The sequence below is a fragment of the Carassius carassius genome, chromosome 38 (assembly GCF_963082965.1).
Source record: "Carassius carassius chromosome 38, fCarCar2.1, whole genome shotgun sequence".
NCBI classification, from domain to species: Eukaryota; Metazoa; Chordata; class Actinopteri; order Cypriniformes; family Cyprinidae; genus Carassius; species Carassius carassius.
The window spans coordinates 2,435,333-2,451,197 of NC_081792.1; the positions used below are offsets into that span (position 1 = coordinate 2,435,333).

At 43.7% G+C, this 15,865-nt stretch overlaps 1 protein-coding gene and 6 non-coding genes across 7 annotated transcripts in view; 6 read left to right on the forward strand and 1 right to left on the reverse strand.

The window, feature by feature from the left end:
* mkrn2 (makorin, ring finger protein, 2) overlaps positions 1–15,865 on the forward strand; it is a 160,556-nt gene that overhangs the window by 97,754 nt on the left and 46,937 nt on the right. The gene's annotated exons all lie outside the window — the stretch shown is intronic.
* On the forward strand, positions 1,166–1,237 carry trnac-gca (transfer RNA cysteine (anticodon GCA)). Its single transcript has one exon. It is a non-coding gene; the product is annotated as a tRNA-Cys (tRNA).
* On the forward strand, positions 2,018–2,089 carry trnac-gca (transfer RNA cysteine (anticodon GCA)). The gene has a single exon. It is a non-coding gene; the product is annotated as a tRNA-Cys (tRNA).
* On the forward strand, positions 5,538–5,609 carry trnac-gca (transfer RNA cysteine (anticodon GCA)). Its single transcript has one exon. It is a non-coding gene; the product is annotated as a tRNA-Cys (tRNA).
* Positions 9,457–9,528, forward strand: trnae-cuc (transfer RNA glutamic acid (anticodon CUC)). Its single transcript has one exon. It is a non-coding gene; the product is annotated as a tRNA-Glu (tRNA).
* On the reverse strand, positions 9,808–9,879 carry trnae-uuc (transfer RNA glutamic acid (anticodon UUC)). Its single transcript has one exon. It is a non-coding gene; the product is annotated as a tRNA-Glu (tRNA).
* Positions 10,549–10,620, forward strand: trnae-cuc (transfer RNA glutamic acid (anticodon CUC)). The gene has a single exon. It is a non-coding gene; the product is annotated as a tRNA-Glu (tRNA).

Genomic DNA, 15,865 nt, shown 5'->3' on the forward strand with positions numbered 1-15,865 from the left:
AGATGTGGGGGTATAGCTCAGTGGTAGAGCATTAGACTGCAGACCAAGAGGTCCCCGGTTCATATCTGGGTTCCCCTTTTGGATTTTGGCAGTTTATATCTCAATGGCACGGCGTTTGATTGCAGAAAAAGAGGTCCCAGTTTCATTCCATGTGCCTAATTTGGGCTTGGAATATTAGGATTAAACAAATCATTGACATAAATTCATTTTTGTGGTTTGTGCTCATGCAGTATGGGGTTATAGCTCAATGACAGAGCATTTGTCTGCAGATCAATAGGTTTACGTTTTGGATGTGGCTTGCTTGACATAATCAACGACATGATTTCAAAGTGAGTCTGTAATCAAGTCGTCCACAGTTCAAATCTGGGTGCCCCCTTTGGACTTGTCTTATTTGGAGGGTTTGAGTTGTAGAGTTGTTGATTCTGATTTGGAGTAACCAAAGACCTGAGTTTACAGTGAAGCAGTCAATGTTTGATATTGTTGAATCGTAGGATGTAACTTAATCTTTGGCTCTAAGCACAGAAGTCTGTGGCGGTATGGCTCAATGAAAGAGCATTTTTCTACAAAGGTGTGTTGGCATAGTTCAGTGGTAGAGCATTTGACTGCAGGTCAAAAGGTCCCCGGTTCAAATCCAATTCAAATTCAAGCCATATCTTCCTTCCTTTTTGTGCTCATACTGTACGGGGTTATATCTCAAAGGCACGGCGTTTGATTGCAGATCAAGAGGTCCCAGATTCATTCCATGTGCCTAATTTGGGTTTGGCATATTAGGAATAAACAAATCCTTGACATAAGTGCATTTTTGTGGTTTGTGCTCATGCAGTACGGGGTTATAGCTGAACGACAGAGCATTTGTCTGCAGATCAATAGGTCTATGTTTTGGGTCTGGCTTGCTTGACATAACCAAGGATATGACTTCAAAGTGAGTCTGTAATTAAAGTCGTCCACAGTTCAAATTTGGGTGCCCCCTTTGGACTTGTCTTATTGGGAGGATTTGAGTTGTAGAGTTGTTGATTCTGATTTGGAGTAATCAAAGACTTGAGTTTACAGTGAAGCAGTCAATGTTTGATATTGTTGAATCGTAGGATCTAACTTAATCTTGGCTCTAAGCACAGAAGTCTGTGGGGGTATGGCTCAATGAAAGAGCATGTTTCTGCAAAGATGTGGGGGTATAGCTCAATGGTAGAGCATTAGACTGCAGACCAAGAGGTCCCCGGTTCAAATCCGGGTGTCCCCTTTGAATTTGGCATGTTAGGAGTATGTGTAGCCATATCTTCCTGCCTTTTTGTGCTCATACTGTACGGGTTTATATCTCAATGGCACAGCGTTTCATTGTAGATCAAGAAGTCCCAGGTTCATTCCATGTGCCTCCTTTGGGCTTGGCATATTAGGAATAAACAAATCCTTGACATAAGTTCATTTTTGTGGTTTGTGCTCATGCAGTACGGGTTATAGCTCAACGACAGAGCATTTGTCTGCAAGTCAATAGGTCTACTATTTTGATCTGGCTTGCTTGACATAATCAACGACATGATTTCAAAGTGAGTCTGTAATCAAGTCGTCCACAGTTCAAATCTGGGTGCCCCCTTTGGACTTATCTTATTTGGAGGTTTTGAGTTGTAGAGTTGTTGATTCTGATTGGGAGTAACCAAAGACTTGAGTTTACCGTGAAGCAGTCAATGTTTGATATTGTTGAGTCGTAGGATGTAACTTAATCTTTGGCTCTAAGCACAGAAGTCTGTGGGGGTTTGGCTCAATGAAAGAGCATTTTTCTGCAAAGATTTGGGGGTATGGCTCAGTGGGAGAGCATTTGACTGCATATCAAGAGGTCCCCGGTTTTGCAGATTAGGAATAAGTGCAAAAATATCTATATAGAAAGATTCTGTATGTGATTATAACTCAGTGAAACATCCTCTCGAGGGGTTCTTTTTTGAATCTGGCATGCTTGTCATATCCAAAAACTTTATTCAAAAGTGAGTCTATCATCTTGTGTGTGGCTATGATCCAGGGAATCTGTGGGGGTATAGCTCAGTGGTAGAGCATTTGACTGCAGATCAAGAGGTCCCCGGTTAAAATCCGGATGCCCCCTTTGGATTTGGCATGTTAGGAATATGTGTAGCCATATCTTCCTGCCTTTTTGTGCTCATGCTGTACAGGGTTATATCTCAATGCCATTTATATAGCGCTTTAAACAAAATACATTGCGTCAAAGCAACTGAATAACGTTCATTAGGAAAACAGTGTCAATAATGCAAAATGATAGTTAAAGGCAGTTCATCATTGGATTCAGTTATGTCATCTCTGTTCAGTTAAATAGTGTCTGTGCATTTATTTGCAATCAAGTCAACGATATCGCTGTAGATGAAGTGTCCCCAACTAAGCAAGCCAGAGGCGACAGCGGCAAGGAACCGAAACTCCACCGGTGACAGAATGGAGAAAAAAAACCTTGGGAGAAACCAGGCATAGTTGGGGGGGCAGGTCTCCTCTGACCAGACGAAACCAGTAGTTCAATTCCAGGCTGCAGCAAAGTCAGATTGTGCAGAAGAATCATCTGTTTCCTGTGGTCTTGTCCTAGTGCTCCTCTGAGACAAGGTCTTTACAGGGGATCTGTATCTGGGGCTCTAGTTGTCCTGGTCTCCGCTGTCTTTCAGGGATGTAGAGGTCCTTTCTAGGTGCTGATCCACCATCTGGTCTGGATACGTACTGGATCCGGGTGACTGCAGTGACCCTCTGATCTGGACACAGACTGGATCTGGTGGCCACGGTGACCTCGGAACAAGAGAGAAACAGACAAATATTAGCGTAGATGCCATTCTTCTAATGATGTAGCAAGTACATAGGGTGTTATGGGAAGTGTTTCCGGTTCCGGTTTACCTAATTAATGCAGCCTAAAAATCCTTTAACGGATTTGGATATTAAAAGCATATTAGTATGTTATGTGTATGCCAGGTTAAAGAGATCGGTCTTTAATCTAGATTTAAACTGCAAGAGTGTGTCTGCCTCCCGAACAATGTTAGGTAGGTTATTCCAGAGTTTAGGCACCAAATAGGAAAAGGATCTGCCGCCCACAGTTGATTTTGATATTCTAGGTATTATCAAATTGCCTGAGTTTTGAGAACGTAGCGGACGTAGAGGATTATAATGTAAAAGGAGCTCATTCAAATACTGAGGTGCTAAACCATTCAGGCCTTTATAAGTAATAAGCAATATTTTAAAATCTATACGATGTTTGATAGGGAGCCAGTGCAGTGTTGAATGGTACTGGGCTAAAATGGTCATACTTCCTGGTTCTAGTAAGAACTCTTGCTGCTGCATTTTGGACTAGCTGTAGTTTGTTTACTAAACGTGCAAAACAACCACCCAATAAAGCATTACAATAATCTAACCTTGAGGTCATAAATGCATGGATTAACATTTCTGCATTTGACATTGAGAGCATAGGCCGTAATTTAGATATATTTTTGAGATGGAAAAATGCAGTTTTACAAATGCTAGAAACGTGGCTTTCTAAGGAAAGATTGCGATCAAATAGAACACCTAGGTTCCTAACTGATGACGAAGAATTGACAGAGCAACCATCAAGTCTTAGACAGTGTTCTGGGTTATTACAAGCGGAGTTTTTAGGTCCTATAATTAACACCTCTGTTTTTTTCAGAATTTCGCAGTAAGAAATTACTCGTCATCCAGTTTTTTATATCGACTATGCAATCCATTAGTTTTTCAAATTGGTGTGTTTCACCGGGCTGCGAAGAAATATAGAGCTGAGTATCATCAGCATAACAGTGAAAGCTAACACCATGTTTCCTGATGATATCTCCCAAGGGTAACATATAAAGCGTGAAGAGTAGCGGCCCTAGTACTGAGCCTTGAGGTACTCCATACTGCACTTGTGATCGATAGGATACATCTTCATTCACTGCTACAACTGATGGCGGTCATATAAGTATGATTTAAACCATGCTAATGCACTTCCACTGATGCCAACAAAGTGTTCAAGTCTATGCAAAAGAATGTTGTGGTCAATTAAGTCAAACGCAGCACTAAGATCCAATAAAACTAATAGAGAGATACACCCACGATCAGATGATAAGAGCAGATCATTTGTAACTCTAAGGAGAGCAGTCTCAGTACTATGATACCGTCTAAATCCTGACTGGAAATCCTCACATATACCATTTTTCTCTAAGAAGGAATATAATTGTGAGGATACCACCTTTTCTAGTATCTTGGACAGAAAAGGGAGATTCGAGATGTGCCTAATTTGGGCTTGGCATATTAGGAATAAACAAATCCTTGACATAAATTCATTTTTGAGGTTTGTGCTCATGCATTACGGGGTTATAGCTCAACAACAGAGCATTTGTCTGCAGATCAATAGGTCTACATTTTGGATCTGGCTTGCTTGGCATAATCAATGACATGATTTCAAAGTGAGTCTGTAATCAAGTCGTCCACAGTTCAAATCTGGGTGTCCCCTTTGGACTTGTCTTATTTGGAGGGTTTGAGTTGTAGAGTTGTTGATTCTGATTTGGAGTAACCAAAGACCTGAGTTTACAGTGAAGGAGTCAATGTTTGATATTGTTGAATCGTAGGATCTAACTTAATCTTTGGCTCTAAACACAGAAGTCTGTAGGGGTATGGCTTAATGAAACAGCATTTTTCTGCAAAAATGTGGGTGCATAGTTCAGTGGTAGAGCATTTGAGTGCAGATCAAGAGGTCCTCGGTTCAAATCCGAGTGCCGCTTATGGATTTGGCAGATTAGGAATAAGTGCAAACATATCTATATAGAAAGATTCTGTATGTGATTATAACTCAGTGGCACATCCTCTCGAGACGTTCTTTTTTGTATCTGGCATGCTTGTCATATCTAAAAACTTTATTCAAAAGTGAGTTTGTCAAATTGTGTGTGGCTATGATCCAGGGAGACTCAGTGGTAGAGCATTTGAATGCAGATCAAGAGGTCCCTGGTTCAAATCTGGGTGCCGCCTTTGGATTTGGCACATTAGGAATATGTGTAGCCATATCTTCCTGCCTTTTTGTGCTCATACTGTACGGGTTTATATCTCAATGGCACGGCATTTGATTGCAGATAAAGAGGTCCCAGGTTCATTCCATGTGCCTAATTTGGGTTTGGCATATTAGGATTAAACAAATTCTTGACATAAATTCATTTTTGTGGTTTGTGCTCATGCAGTATGGGGTTATAGCTCAACGACAGAGCATTTGTCTGCAGATCAATAGGTTTACGTTTTGGATCTGGCTTGCTTGACATAATCAACGACATGATTTCAAAGTGAGTCTGTAATTAAGTCGTCCAAAGTTCAAATCTGGGTGCCCCCTTTGGACTTGTCTTATTTGGAGGGTTTGTGTTGTAGAGTTGTTGATTCTGATTTAGAGTAACCAAAGACCTGAGTTTACAGTGAAGAAGTCAATGTTTGATATTGTTGAATCGTAGGATCTAACTTAATCTTTGGCTCTAAGCACAGAAGTCTGTGGGGTTATGGCTCAATGAAAGAGCATTTCTCTGCAAAAGTGTGGGGGCATAGTTCAGTGGCAGAGCATTTGACTGCAGGTCAAGAGGTCCCCGGTTCAAATCCGGGTGCCCCTTGTGGATTAGGCAGATTATGAATAAGTGCAAACATATCTATATAGAAAGATTCTGTATGTGATTGTAACTCAGTGGCACATTCTCTCGAGAGGTTCTTTTTGAATTTGACATGCTTGTCATATCCAGAAACTTTATTCAAATGTGAGTCTGTCTTCTTATGTGAGGCTATGATCCAGGGAGTCTGTGGGGGCGTATTTCAGTGGTAGAGCATTTGAGTGCAGATCAAGAGGTCCTCGGTTCAAAACCGTGTGCCACTTATGGATTTGGCAGATTAGGAATAAGTGCAAACATATCTACAGGTCCTTCTCAAAAAATTAGCATATTGTGATAAAGTTCATTATTTTCCATAATGTAATGATAAAAATTAAACTTTCATATATTTTAGATTCATTGCACACCAACTGAAATATTTCAGGTCTTTTATTGTTTTAATACTGATGATTTTGGCATACAGCTCATGAAAACCCAAAATTCCTACCTCAAAAAATTTGCATATCATGAAAAGGTTCTCTAAACAAGCTATTAACCTAATCATCTGAATCAACTTATAAACTCTAAACACCTGCAAAAGATTCCTGAGGGTTTTTAAAAACTCCCAGCCTGGTTCATTACTCAAAACCGCAATCATGGGTAAGACTGCTGACCAGAAGGCCATCAGTGACACCCTCAAGCAAGAGGGTAAGACACAAAAAGAAATTTCTGAACGAACAGGCTGTTCCCAGAGTGCTGTATCAAGGCATCTCAGTGGGAAGTCTGTGGGAAGGAAAAAGTGTGGCAAAAAACGCTGCACAATGAGGAGAGGTGACCGGACCCTGAGGAAGATTGTGGAGAAGGACCGATTCCAGACCTTGGGGGACCTGCGGAAGCAGTGGACTGAGTCTGGAGTAGAAACATCCAGAGCCACCGTGCACAGGCATGTGCAGGAAATGGGCTACAGGTGCCGCATTCCCCAGGTCAAGCCACTTTTGAACCAGAAACAGCGGCAGAAGGGCCTGACCTGGGCTACAGAGAAGCAGCACTGGACTTTTGGACAAATTTTGCATGTCATTCGGAAATCAAGGTGCCAGAGTCTGGAGGAGGACTGGGGAGAAGGAAATGCCAAAATACCTGAAGTCCAGTGTCAAGTACCCACAGTCAGTGATGGTCTGGGGTGCCATGTCAGCTGCTGGTGTTGGTCCACTGTGTTTTATCAAGGGCAGGGTCAATGCAGCTAGCTATCAGGAGATTTTGGAGCACTTCATGCGTCCATCTGCTGAAAAGCTTTATGGAGATGAAGATTTCATTTTTCAGCACGACCTGGCACATGCTCACAGTGCCAAAACCACTGGTAAATGGTTTACTGACCATGGTATTACTGTGCTCAATTGGCCTGCCAACTCTCCTGACCTGAACCCCATAGAGATTCTGTGGGATATTGTGAAGAGAAAGTTGAGAGACGCAAAACCCAACACTCTGGATGAGCTTAAGGCCGCTATAGAAGCATCCTGGGCCTCCATAACACCTCAGCAGTGCCACAGGCTGATTGCCTCCATGCCACGCCGCATTGAAGCAGTCATTTCTGCAAAAGGATTCCCGACCAAGTATTGAGTGCATAACTGAACATAATTATTTGAAGGTTGACTTTTTTTGTATTAAAAACATTTTTCTTTTATTGGTCGGATGAAATATGCTAATTTTTTGAGACAGGCATTTTGGGTTTTCATGAGCTGTATGCCAAAATCATCAGTATTAAAACAATAAAAGACCTGAAATATTTCAGTTGGTGTGCAATGAATCTAAAATATATGAAAGTTTAATTTTTTATCATTACATTATGGAAAATAATGAACTTTATCACAATATGCTAATTATTTTAGAAGGACATGTATATAGAAAGATTCTGTATGTGATTGTAACTCAGTGGCACATCCTCTCGAAAGGTTCTTTTTTTGTATCTGGCATGCTTGTCATATCCAAAAACTTTATTCAGAATTGAGTCTGTCATCTTGTGTGAGGCTATGATCCAGGGAGTCTGTGGGGGTATAGCTCAGTGGTCGAGCATTTGCCTGCAGATCAAGAGGTCCCCGGTTCAAATCTGAGTGCCCCCTTTGCATTTGGCATGTTAGGAATATGTGTAGCCATATCTTCCTGCCTTTTTGTGCTCATACTGTATGGGGTTATATCTCAATGGCACAGCGTTTCATTGTAGATCAAGAAGTCCCAGGTTCATTCCATGTGCTTCCTTTGGGCTTGGCATATTAGGAATAAACAAATCCTTGACATAAGTTCATTTTTGTGGTTTGTGCTCATGCAGTACGGGTTATAGCTCAACGACAGAGCATTTGTCTGCAGATCAATAGGTCTACGTTTTTGATCTGGCTTGCTTGACATAATCAACGACATGATTTCAAAGTGAGCCTGTAAACAAGTCGTCCACAGTTCAAATCTGGGTGCCCCCTTTGGACTTGTCTTATTTGGAGGTTTTGAGTTGTAGAGTTGTTGATTCTGATTGGGAGTAACCAAAGACTTGAGTTTACAGTGAAGCAGTCAATGTTTAATATTGTTGAATCGTAGGATGTAACTTAATCTTTGGCTCTAAGCACAGAAGTCTGTGGGGGTTTGGCTCAATGAAAGAGCATTTTTCTGCGAAGATTTAGGGGTATGGCTCAGTGGGAGAGCATTTGACTGAAGATCAAGAGGTCCCCGGTTTTGCAGATTAGGAATAAGTGCAAACATATCTATATAGAAAGATTCTGTATGTGATTATAACTCAGTGGCACATCCTCTCGAGAGGTTCTTTTTTATATCTGGCATGCTTGTCATATCCAAAAACTTTATTCAAAAGTGAGTCTGTCATCTTGTGTGTGGCTATGATCCAGGGAATCTGTGGGGTATAACTCAGTGGTAGAGCAAATCCGAGTGCTGCTTATGGATTTGGCAGATTAGGAATAAGTGCAAACATATCTATATAGAAAGATTCTATGTGATTGTAACTCAGTGGCACATCCTCTCGAGAGGATCTTTTTGGTATTAGGCATGCTTGTCATATCCATAAACCCGGGCCGCCTGGGTGAAAACCAGGAATCCAAACCGCTTGACCATATGGGATTTGGACACCTTAAACTGGCCAATGGCACACTTTCCATACATGTGGTCAGTGTGGGCGCAGGATCTTGTAGTGGCCTGTTGCTTTAGGTCTGCGACTGTAACAATGTGATAATAATTTGGCAAAACAAGAATTATCCAAAAGGATGGTTTTCTGAATTATATAGTGTAATATGCATTCAAGGGATCTGTTTTTTTTACTCACCCCGGGGGTTCAGTTTTTTTGGGCAGATTCCTGTGATTGCTGAATTGATACCTTGAACAGGTAATTAAGCTCTTTTCCAGGTGAAAATACTTGTGTCATGCATCTGAAAACACACATTGCAACCGTTATCTAGATGAAAAACTGTCTATCGTCAGTCTGTCAAGGTCCAAAATTGACATACGAATGGCAATACCGAAGCATGTCCGTGTCTCCCCTAGACATCGGAATGGGTGTGCAGAATATGTCTTTTTTGGAAAAAAAGGAGAATGCCTGGAAATTTGCCTTTTCTTCTAGATTTTGGAGAAGAAAAAAAAACACAACAACAAAATAAGCCGGAGAAAAACAAGCACTGGGCGAACCAGCAAGGAGTCAAACCTAGAATCTTCTGAGCCGTAGTCAGACACATTATCCATTGCGCCACTGGCCCACCGATAGTAGAGACTCCCGATTGCTACAGAGTTGTTGGTTTTAGATGTGACAGTGGGAAGCATTGCTGTCTGCTTATTCTCACCTTGTTATCAGAAGGTAAGCCTACGAGCCCACCAGCCCACCAGCCCCTCCCTGGTGGTCTAGTGGTTAGGATTTGGCGCTCTCACCGCCGCGGCCCGGGTTCGATTCCCGGTCAGGGAAAGCTCTTTTGGCTTCCAATTGTGGACTGCAAATTCAAGCTCTGCTAACAGCTGTGAGAAAGCCAGCTCCAAACCAAAAAAAAAATGGTGAGCACTTGAAAAAAAGACCTCTTTCGAGCCGGAGTCGAACCAGCGACCTAAGGATTGCCAACACTCCAACCTACAGTCCTCCGCTCTACCAGCTAAACTATCGAAGGGGCGAAGTGTTAGACAGAATCTCGACATCTGGAGCAGGAAGATGTGCTGGATTTTTGAGGAGGGAAGCAAAAAGAAGCATGCGTTCCCATACCGGGAGTCAAACCCGGGCCGCCTGGATGAAAACCAGGAATCCTGACCGCTAGACCATATGGGATTTGGACACCTTAAACTGGCCAGTGGCGCACCTTCCATACATGTGGTCAGCGACTGTAACAATGTGATAATAATTTGGCAAAACAAGAATTATCCAAAAGGACGGTTTTCTGAATTATATAGTGTTGTAATCATTCAAGGGATCTGTTTTTTTTACTCACCCCGGGGGGGTTCAGTTTTTTTGGGCAGATTCCTGTGATTGCTGAATTGATACCTTGAACTGGTAATTAAGCTCTTGTCCAGGTTAAAATACTTGTGTCATGCATCTGAAAACACACATTGCAACCGTTATCTAGATGAAAATCTGCCTATCATCGGTCTGTCAAGGTACAAAATTGACATATTGTGAGGGTAATAATGAAAGTGAGACCAATTTTTTTTCCGCAAAGTTGCTGATTACTCGCTCGTTCAGTTTAATGCAGATTACAATTTATTCTCAATGTCCAGGTGGCAATTAGTGATAAGGCTTCAAAATGGCAAGCCCGTGACATCAAAACAACATGGCATTACACCCTTCAAAGTAATGAAGCAGTTACAGAGTAGCGATGAAATTGTTCATTCGAAAATCAACTGGCTGCCAGCCTGCAGTTTATTTCCCCTTTAATCGCCGAGCTTGTCGGAGTGCTTGTGAGATGAATGGCAATACCGAAGCATGTCCGTGTCATGCCCCTCCCTTGTGGTCTAGTGGTTAGGATTCGGCGCTCTCACCGCCGCGCCCCGGGTTCGATTCCCGGTCAGGGAAAGCTCTTTTGGCTTCCAATTGTGGACTGCGAATTCAAGCTCTGCTAACAGCTGTGAGAAAGCCAGCTCCAAACCAAAAAAATGGTGAGCACTTGAAAAAAAGACCTCCTTCGAGCCGGAGTCGAACCAGCAACCTAAGGATTGCCAACACTCCAACCTACAGTCCTCCGCTCTACCAGCTCCGCCAAAGTTGGGAAACAATAGTCTGTATAAGAAGGGACGGGAGAGGGGGGAAGAGAAGCGCGAGAAACTCAGGAAATCGCAGGTTCGAATCAACGCTGTCACATAAAGTTATGCGTGTATTTGTTAAAACTCGTGAATCGATTGTTTCGTTTCCAAATTTGATTTTAAAAGTAATGTATTTGAATTTAATTATTGTTTCGTTTCTAAGATTGATTTTGAAAATAATGTTTTTGATTTAATGTTCCAAGTTTGGTTTTAAAAGTAATGTATTTGAATTTAATTATTGTTTCGTTTCTAAGATTGATTTTGAAAGTAATGTTTTTGATTTAATGTTCCAAGTTTCTAAGATTGATTTTTATTTTATTCTCATTATCATTATCATTTGTCCAAGTGATTTATTAAGGCAATCATTTCCTGTGGCAGTAGGGACAAAATAACCTCCTTATTACGGCATTCACACTTTATTGTATCATATTACTTGCAAAGCTACACGTGACACTGAATGCAACTGTAAACTGAATGTCATTACATTCAATAAAACAAATAAATACAACAGCAATACAAGAAATATATTTATTAACTATATACATATCTAGAAAAATTTAGTAAAAGTACTTAATTCAATATAAAATTAAGTATTTTATGTGCACAGTCTATATAAAATAATTACAAAAAATATATAAATATGTACATCAAAATATACACATTTTGGTATTTTACTTTATACTGCTTCCTTTACACATAAACCTTTCTATAGTAATAATAATAATATAATAGTTTAACTTTATTTAATATGTATTATATATTTCCATATGTATTATAGTGTATTCATATACATGCCCACATGTTTATAATAATAATAATAATAATAATACAAGATAAAAAAAGTGCACAGTATAATTCTTTAACATTAAATATGGCTGGAAGATAAAAAACAGAAGAAAACCAAGAGAACAAAATGAATGTATAACACATAAATAAATGAGTTATCTTCTCATAATCTGTAACCACTGCTCCTTCGTAATTGTTTCTTTATTAGGGCAATATATTTTGCCTTTGTACTGGCTATGGCCAGTTTCTTGAGTACGAAATTGGCCACACTTTCTGCACGAATTTGCTTTTACAGTACGATTGTACGACCGTTTGGTTGGAGTGGCTGTGTCATTTGCAGGTGGGTCAGAGGTAATTGCTCCAGGGTTAATGGTGGAAAATGGGGTTGGGCAGGGAACCAGAAACATCTGAGACACAACAGGGGCAGTGGGTGTGTCAGGAACCAATGGGTGTGGTGCTGTCGGCCTGGGACAAATTGTCCTTAGCTGGCTGGACGTGGCTGAACGCTGAGGGTGTACGGCTGATGGCCAGATTGAAGTTGCTGTGGCAGATGTACAGGTAGCTGAGGGCGCAATCTTTCTAAACTTTGTCTTTGCCTGTCCAGCTGTGTCTGGTGGCATCTGGTAGGTATGCAACTGGTGGCTATATTGTGGAGGCACAACAGGCTGTACTCGTGCTGGAGGCAAAGCATCCAAAGCCACTGGACGTGCCTCTGGAAGGTCCAGCCCTTGCAACAGCAAGGAGACCTCCTGACCCTTTAAACGGTTATTGTGTCACGTCGTAAGAGTCCTCTGATTTACCTCAACTAGCTGAAGGGTTGTGTCACTCATCACCATTCCATTGCTCACGATTAGCTGCCGAATTCTTCTGTAATCACGAAGAATGAGATCCCATTTAGACAGAGATTCTGTCCGCTGTTTCTTGGGGCTTCGGTGGATGTTACATAACCTTATTAAAATCATTTCAACAAGACAGCAATTAGGCCACTGTGCTGGAAAGCCGCTAGAACCCAACACACCTTTTTGTGCTTTCGACACCAGGAGTGAAGACAGCTTTCTTTTTCGGGGACCTAAAACGTCCTGTAAGTAGCCTGTCTTGATGACGAGCAGCATACACTACCCTGTCTTTATCAAATTTGTCCAGGTTCTGCCACAAACCCACAATGGTCGCAACTTGTTGGTTGGTAAGTGTGAGGCTTGTCTGTGAGCACAGCTCCACCAGACATTCTGCCAACGCATCCACCCGGTCCATTCCAGGAATGCAGTGCTCGTCAACAGCCTGGAAATATATAACTGTTGGTTAGGTATTTACATGCTGTTAAGTAAGTTTACTGCTTAATGGCAAATAACTAAATGAGTCACAATTCGTATAGAAAAGGAAATTTTACCATTGCTGAGGGCACTGGTGTATCTAAAGGAGCCTGGACACTGAGCAGTGGTGGAGTCTGGACACTGGGCACTGGTGCAGCTACACTGGGCACTGGTGCAGGTGAAGGAGCCCGGACTCTGAGCAGTGGTGGCGCCTGGACACTGGGCACTGGTGCAGGTGAAGGAGCCCGGACTCTGAGCAGTGGTGGAGCCAGGACACTGGGCACTGGTGCAGCTACACTGGGCACTGGTGCAGGTGAAGGAGCCCGGACTCTGAGCAGTGGTGGAGTCTGGACACTGGGCACTGGTGCAGCTACACTGGGCACTGGTGCAGGTGAAGCAGCCCGGACTCTGAGCAGTGGTGGAGCCAGGACACTGGGCACTGGTGCAGCTACACTGGGCACTGGTGCAGGTGAAGGAGCCTGGATTCTGAGCAGTGGTGGCACCTGGACACTGGGCACTGGTGCAGCTACACTGGGCACTGGTGCAGGTGAAGGAGCCCGGACTCTGAGCAGTGGTGGCGCCTGGACACTGGGCACTGGTGCAGCTACACTGGGCACTGGTGCAGCTGAAGGAGCCCGGACTCTGAGCAGTGGTGGAGCCAGGACACTGGGCACTGGTGCAGCTACACTGGGCACTGGTGCAGGTGAAGGAGCCCGGACTCTGAGCAGTGGTGGAGCCAGGACACTGGGCACTGGTGCAGCTACACTGGGCACTGGTGCAGGTGAAGGAGCCCGGACACTGAGCAGTGGTGGCGCCTGGACACTGGGCACTGGTGCAGCTACACTGGGCACTGGTGCAGCTGAAGGAGCCCAGACTCTGAGCAGTGGTGGAGCCAGGACACTGGGCACTGGTGCAGCTACACTGGGCACTGGTGCAGGTGAAGCAGCCCAGACTCTGAGCAGTGGTGGAGCCAGGACACTGGGCACTGGTGCAGCTACACTGGGCACTGGTGCAGGTGAAGGAGCCTGGATTCTGAGCAGTGGTGGCACCTGGACACTGGGCACTGGTGCAGCTACACTGGGCACTGGTGCAGGTGAAGGAGCCCGGACTCTGAGCAGTGGTGGCGCCTGGACACTGGGCACTGGTGCAGCTACACTGGGCACTGGTGCAGCTGAAGGAGCCCGGACTCTGAGCAGTGGTGGAGCCAGGACACTGGGCACTGGTGCAGCTACACTGGGCACTGGTGCAGGTGAAGGAGCCCGGACTCTGAGCAGTGGTGGAGCCAGGACACTGGGCACTGGTGCAGGTGAAGGAGCCCGGACACTGAGCAGTGGTGGCGCCAGGACACTGGGCACTGGTGCAGCTACACTGGGCACTGGTGCAGCTGAAGGAGCCCGGACTCTGAGCAGTGGTGGAGCCAAGACACTGGGCACTGGTGCAGGTGAAGGAGCCCGGACTCTGAGCAGTGGTGGAGCCAGGACACTGGGAACTGGTGCAGCTACACTAGGCACTGGTGCAACTGAAGGAGCCTGGACACTGGGCACTGGTGGAGTCTGGACACTGGGCACTGGTGCAGCTACACTGGGCACTGGTGCAGGTGAAGGAGCCCGGACACTGAGCAGTGGTGGAGCCAGGACACTGGGCACTGGTGCAGCTACACTGGGCACTGGTGCAGGTGAAGGAGCCCGGACACTGAGCAGTGGTGGCGCCTGGACACTGGGCACTGGTGCAGCTACACTGGGCACTGGTGCAGCTGAAGGAGCCTGGACACTGGGCACTGGTGGAGTCTGGACACTGGGCACTGGTGCAGCTACACTGGGCACTGGTGCAGCTGAAGGAGCCTGGACACTGGGAACTGGTGCAGCTGGTAGAACTGGTGGACCTGAAAGGACCAAGTCATCTGATGCCACAAGATTTGCCACTGTGGCTTCCTCTCCAAAGAAATGAATGAAACCCTCATCCCTTTGACATCCCATCCCATCCCTTTGACATCCCACATGTCCTCCAGGGGCTGACTATTCTGCCTCAACAAGTACTGTAATCCAATGAGCTCCCCTGAGGAAATATTTGTAACAGGAAACGTTTTTAATGGAAATTATGCAGAAAGGTTTATTCAGAAATGCAGTAAATATTTTGTTGTCCACTTCTGTATGAACAATATATATCTAATTCAGAGGCTATCATAAAAAGACAGGATTACTCTATATTCTACTATGTATTTTATTTTCTGCCCTGAAACCTAGAACACAGAATAATGTACAAATATTCTGGTAGTATAATTTTTCTCTGATATGTCAAAATTACATTATTATTGTCCAAAAGCAATTGTAATTTTAACAAAAACATGCTACATCATGAGCTGCATTTATCAAAATATTTGTACCTGTGTATACTGCAGGTCGAGTGAAGCTTGGGACCAATTTCCTGCCATACAACTTATTGTAGTTTGTCATTGACAGAGTAAACCAGCTCCCCTGTGTAAGAGCGCAGAGTTGAACCTTCATCTGCAACAGCAGCTTCAGCCCGGTCCTGATTCCAGCGTAATAAACCTTCCAGGAGATAAATCTGGAAGTTCAGGCTGTTTGCGCTGTTCCCTAGAAAAAGAAATAGAAAGCCAAATATTGCTTTGAGAAAATGCAAAACAGAAAATTTAATCTGCAAATATCTTGATAAACAGGAATTAGTGGCAAAATGTGGTATATTCTGACATGACAAACCTGGAATAAATCTGCTTAGGTGGCAGTGAAATGATTCCAGGGATGTGGAGCCTCTGGCACAACGGTTTTTAGAACCACCCCACCCTTGTTTGTAGTTCCAGTTTCAGTATAGAGCGGCACATTTGGAGGATCTTGGATACAGGTGACATGCCGCCTCTGGACATTCTAGATGTGCTGCATTCTCACATTGTCAAGTAGTGGAACA